This window comes from Charadrius vociferus, unplaced genomic scaffold (genome assembly GCF_000708025.1).
Source record: "Charadrius vociferus isolate BGI_N301 unplaced genomic scaffold, ASM70802v2 scaffold190, whole genome shotgun sequence".
Classification (NCBI taxonomy): domain Eukaryota; kingdom Metazoa; phylum Chordata; class Aves; order Charadriiformes; family Charadriidae; genus Charadrius; species Charadrius vociferus.
This window is the reverse complement of record NW_009646608.1, coordinates 810,977-817,296: the sequence shown is the minus strand read 5'-3', so window position 1 is coordinate 817,296 and position 6,320 is coordinate 810,977.

Genomic DNA, 6,320 nt, shown 5'->3' with positions numbered 1-6,320 from the left:
AGATGCCGGCTACAGCCTTCTGGCAAAAGCAAACTAAACCAGTTTGCGATTGTCCAGGCTGTAATAAATACGCCAAGCCCTCTGAGATTCGGCAGCTTGCACATGTAAAATGCCATTTAAGGACTGGGACTGCAGGCTGCAATAGAGGAGCTCCGCACGACGGGCTGCAGTGCTGTTGCATCTGAAAAATTCTGGGTTTGTATTTTTACAGGTCAGTCCATAGAAGTGTATCTGACTTAAATTACAGGCTCTTCATTTAAGCAAAATGAGATAAATTATTGTCAAACATTAATACATTAAGGGAATTGGTTTTCCCTTATTTTTCTATAAATTCAAATTTGACATACAATGTTTCTGGTAATTTAATGTATTCCTTCTAATACGTCAAAGAAAATCAACTGCAGTTCTTTTCCAGTTAATAACAAGTATTACACTTTACTCAAAATTATTTTAACAGTTAATGTCTGAAGTGTATATTCCCAAAGGCAGCAGCGTCTTTTATAGTCAAGAATACATTAAATACAGGGATAACAAAGTAATGAATTTGTTAGCATTGAATCCATTTATCTTAAATTTTTAGATATGGCCAATTTCTTCAATGGACCGAGGCACATGAAGTACGAAAATAAACACAAAGATATAATTATAGATCAAGTGCTGCTGATCTCCAGGTCGAAACACTGTAAAGATTTGCATCATATAAAATTACTGAAAATCAAATGCCTATGAGATGAGCTCTTTTTATTGAAAATAATAGTCACTCTTTATATTAAAAAATCTTTACAAATGAATTAGGTTTTGGGTGTAACCTAAATATCTGATTAATAACTATTAGTGTGATGCATCTTTTAATGTAAATATTTTCCTTAATATTTAATGGGGCGGGGGCTTGTATGTGAAGTAAATGGATTTTAAATACTCAGCTAATGTCAACCAAACTTTCTAGAGGCTGAAGATTTCAAAATTCCTTTAAGTCCCTCCATATTTTCTGCAAAATCAAGTGTTAAGTGAAAAGAAATAGCGTAGTAGGGTTCTCCGAGAGCAAAGGCAGGGAGAAGGAAGGATTAATTTACATGACTGACCAGTCTCCATATAACCAGGTGAACCGGTCTGCATAAGCAGAGTTCTGTCCTGCGGTGAGCGATTTGTCTTTGCCAGAACGGGTAGATAGATAACAGATATGAAGAAAGTGCTGGAAAAGGTATAGAAAATACTACACAAAGGTTAAAGCAGAAGATCACTTATAATCTCTGCAGAAGAGTACATTGTTACAAAACCTACCATATTTATGCAACTTTGATTAATCAATATTTTGGAAGAGTGTTTAATTAGAGACTGGACTTGATGACCTAGGTGGTTCTTTCCAGTCCTATGTTCCTAATTAAATGAAAAGCATATGCTGGCAGGCATTGATTATTGTTTTTTTCCTCAGGAAATGAATAACCAGCCACATGCTGATAAAATAATAAGTCGGAAAAAAAACAACTCACAGCTTGCCTTTATTCTAGAAAACACTTCTTGTTTCTAGTTTAGGTGAAACGGAAGTATTATTTGTTTGTTTCTGTATTGAATAGTGTCATTTCATAGGAAAAACTGCAGAAAATTAGCACCTTATTTTATATTTCAGTCTAATTTCCTGGTTTATATTACATGTAATAGATGGCAAAGAAAATCTGTAAAATGGATAACTGGCTACTTATGCATTTGAAGGGTTTTACTCCTATGGGAGTAATACTTGTTCTGCAAAACCCCTCTAAGTATTATGTTGGGAAAGCTGTTCATGCAACAGACCCGATGCCAAACTGGTACCATTGTAGCTATGTTACTGGGAGATAGCATCTTACGGATTTAGCAAACTTCAGATGTTTGTGATTTATATCGTGCTAATCTAAACTAAAATGTATATTATACAGTCATCTTAAACAGTAATTTCTAAGCTTTTAGTGTACTACTAAACATTCAAGATTGTGTTCAGATCCACAGTGTTCTTTTAGATCCCTGCTTCTTGAGGAAAAGAAGATTTGCAAGACAGGTTGGGATCTCTGGCTGTTTGAAAGTCAGTTTGTCGTCAACCCCCTTCTAATACTTTTTTATCTAGTTGGCCGATTTCAGTCAAATTCTAATCTGACTTCTTAAATTCCATTGCATATGGGACCAGTTATTTCCTTAATTTGCTTTGTTAACCACTAAATAGATGAAGAAGTATTAGATCTTACAAATAAAAGTTTGTGTGCATATGTCTTGGCAGTAAAATATGCAGCTTATGTGGCAATCGACTTTTAAAAGTTGAGTTAATTTAGTGATGCAATTAATCTATATAGAAATCATCTTTTCCTTTTCATGCAAGAAACTAGACAAAATTCAGGTTTCCATGAGGGAAAACAGAGGTAATGCAGACAAGTTTCTTTGTTCCATTTCTATTTACAGAGACATATTTTAGTTCTATTTTTCCAAGCAGTGGTGGAATCAATAAATCAGAAAGTCTCCCTGGTCAGAAGTCTTTCATAGAAATTACACTGCCTTCAGTTTTTTCTTCATCTTTTCCTCTGTGATCCACCTTCAGAAATGCCTGTTTGTAAAGCAAAATGCAGTACCTTCCATGGAGAATATTCAGACTCCCAAAACACGTGTTTTGTTTTGGTGGGGAAAACACGCTTAATTTGCAGTTGCAAATGCACTGAAGTTAAACCGGTTTGTTTTACAGAAGTTCAAACCAACCTACAACAATCTGGAAAGTTTTCAAATGTGCTACGTAATCATGTAAAAGAAAACTGGTCATTCAGTATGCCTATATAGATCGGTGTGACAACCATTATAAAAAATCAACAACAACCAAAAAAAAAAAAACCCAAAGAAGGTGTCTTATGGCTTAGAGCAAATCCCAGAGGCCACCCAGCTCTTGGGTCTCTCTCTAAGGTTCCAGGGGTACGACAGAGCCTGAGGAAGTCAGCAGTGGCACCAGCAGTTACACAGAAATGATTCCCGCGGTGGCATCACTCCATACGCCCGTGGCTTTATTTCTATATTCAGTCAATTCGAAATACATTTTTTTCGTGTTATATGTCAACGGGACTCCAGAAGAGATGGGTGAATTCAGTAATTTTTCAAAGATTCCCCGTGTCTACAGTGCAAGTACAAAGTGCTCCAGAGGAGGGAGCTATCTCTAAATCGCTGGAATTGGATGGAGGGAGCCTGTCTTTGAACGGCAAAGCTGTGAAAATAGTAATTTAATCTTTTCTACTTTAGAAATAGCATTTTCACATAATATATAGGGACATTTGTTCATAATTTCAATTACTATAAAAGCATTAATGACTACTTTGATTAGAAATATTATTTTACTTTTGCAAACCACAGAAAATTAAAACATGGAATTCAGAGTGGTTCTTCATACAAAAGATTTACAATATAAGTTTTGTTATGGAATTTACTTTGCACTTTTACTGTCAGCTGAGTCAATCAACATGATCCACACTTTTTTATCGCCATGTTTCAAAAATTCTGCATACCGAAACCTTTGTTTTCAAGTACATCTGTTTGTGTATGCCGGTTTTCTGATGGAGAAAAACAAGCAATGTTACAAGGAGAAAAATAATTAAACTCTGTGTGAAAATTCACAATTCACAACTAAAATCTTTCTTTGTTCAGTCCAAATATTTAGAAGAAAATAAAACCTTCCCTGCAATCATCTTTTCAGAGAAAAAGAGGCCCTTCTTTGTGACACGGTAGAGTAACTACAGTTGCATAACTCGTGGGCAATTACGGCATAGTGCAACTGCAGTTATATGGGACACATATAGTAACTGTGCATTCAATACCTGTCTAATATTCCTGTGTTCTCTGCAGAGGAGTTGAGTGTTTCAGACAAAGGAGTCCTTGCATTTCCCCACGCACAGTTGTGGAAAAAGAAAAACAACCTCAGCTGCAACTCAATGCCTTCTTCAGGAAAAAAGTCTGATTTTAGCATAGAAAGACTTGGTACTTCATGAGTGACTGTAAATGCTAATCATTAGGTTTTACTATAGTGCCTTAATCTGGTGGAAAACAGAAAGGAAAATAACATATAATTAAAAATTGTCCAAAAAGCTATATAAATCCCAGTTTCTTGTATTTTAATTTGTGGCTGAATCAACTCATTGGAGTATGAAACCTCTCCACAGTTGTAAAGTTAGTAATTTAAGTTATACATTCATATGTTTGCCTTGTATAGGAAAAAGACTGTATCGCTTCAAAAGTTAGGGGAATCTCTGCAAAAATTGTTTTATGGAATGCGTGATAAAGAGCATGTGGCTGAGAACCACTTCACAAGACAGAGGTCTCTGCCTTTGCATGGAAACCACAGGCACGGTGCTTGTTGCAGGCACGAAGGCAGCAGGAGCTCGTGAGGAGTTCCCACCCCTCGGCCGGACAGACAGACAGACAGACACAGAGTTCTGAAGCCACCTTTGGGGCAGCTGCCAAGCAAGGGAGAAAGGCATTTCTAGGCATTCATCTTTTCCTGCTCTCAGGCAATAAGGCACAGAAATGGAGTACCAGTTATAGTGGTCAGTGCTGGAACTGCCAAAGGAATGGGTTTTTCACTCTTCTACCAAGTCCCCAGTCATTTGCCACCACCTCAGCACCGAGTCACGAGGTACTACTTCAGTTGTCGGCTCACCTGTCTCTCTGAGGGATTTCACTTGCCACTGAAGCAAATTTACGAGTAACTGTAGTCTTTTTTTTCTAGGTTTGTCGCATTTATTGACAGATAGAGCACCATCCAGCACACAAACTTACGGTAGTGATGGCAGGAATTTCTCAGCTGTGTCAGAAAGCAGAAGCCCTTCTTAATGCAGAACTCCTCAGGGCACAGGCCTTGAAAGAGTCCTTAACCTACTTCTGCTGCATTCAGACCATGAGAAAGTAATCTTCTAAAGAAGCACAAATTTCACCAAACTTGTTTACAGCATCTCAGCAGTAGTGGCAGGATTGTCTTGCCACTCTGTTCAGAAAAGTCAAATATGCGTAACTCCTTGTATCTCCTGTATCACACACATAGCACAGGAATGTCATAGTTTTAAGCACTGCACGAGTGTAATACCCAGACCGGCTTTGTTGATCCAAATAGGGCCGTTGGTAGTACTCTGATATTCCATTCTTCCCCCCCAAAATCTACAACTAAATAACAGGAATCTTTACTTTTAAATGTTTCCTCTTGAAAAGAGGAGTGGTACGGCAGAGCAGCTGCTGTTGACTGGAGACAAAAGGTGCCTGTTATTGTCAGAGTGAAGTTGCCTACCCCAGAAGAGACCACCAGTGGGACAGCCTCACCCCACCTCTTTGCCCCCCTGCTCCCACCACGCTCAGTGCTCCACGCCTTCTCCACCATTGACGTGACAGACTTTTTTTCTAAAAAATCAGTAGTTTATAGATGTGCGGAAACACGTTGATGTTAAAGCAAGGTAGCGACCAGCTTAAATCCCGAGGTGGAAGCTTTTTTCCAGCAGTAAGGTGGCTTTTGCTCTCTGAAGTTTTAAACCTTGTATTTACGTTGGCCTTTTTTCTCCCTGGAATTATGCGTATGAAAGAGGCTCTGTTCTTCCCGTGGCCTGGGGTCGCAGCCCGGCCGCCTCTCGGTTCGGGGCTTCTGTGTCTGACCTTAAAACTGTTAACGCAGCAGTGGGTTCATAAAGCGCAATCCACACGTACAACAGTGATTTTTTAAAATTTATTTTACAAATCATTCTTTCTCAGCCGTACATTCTTGCTTTCATATGCCAAAACGTGATAGAAAATCCCGGAAAATAAATTTTTCTTGGGTGTATTTTTAGGTTCACTAAAATAATTACAAAAAAACCCCAGAGTCCTAAAATCAAGAGCGATGTAAATCGGAACTTCACCGGGATGTACACACGTAAAACCACCACCACGTTAATGGGTGAGATCTGGCCAAATCTGGCCGTTCCTCCCGCGCAGCTGCAGCACCGCTTCAGCCAGAGCCGCTGGGCCCTTTCGCTTTCAGACTCATTTTACTATTTTTAATTCGCAGTTTTGTAACGGCGACCCTCGGTTCCCATTAATTCAGGCGTTTACTTTGGCAAAAATCTAGCAGCACTTCGTACCCCAGCGGAGGCTTATGTTTTGATTCTAAACCGAGTAGTTTGCACGTGGGGGGACGTTAACGATCGCGTGCGAGGGCCATCGGTGAACAGCTCCGCGACACCTCCGCGTAACGGGGGGGGGTGTCTCTGCGGAGGAAACGTCGACGACTGTTGGAAGCAGCTGTTTTAATTAATCGCTAAGAGGATTCCCCCCCCCCCAAACCAAAAACGCCAACCATA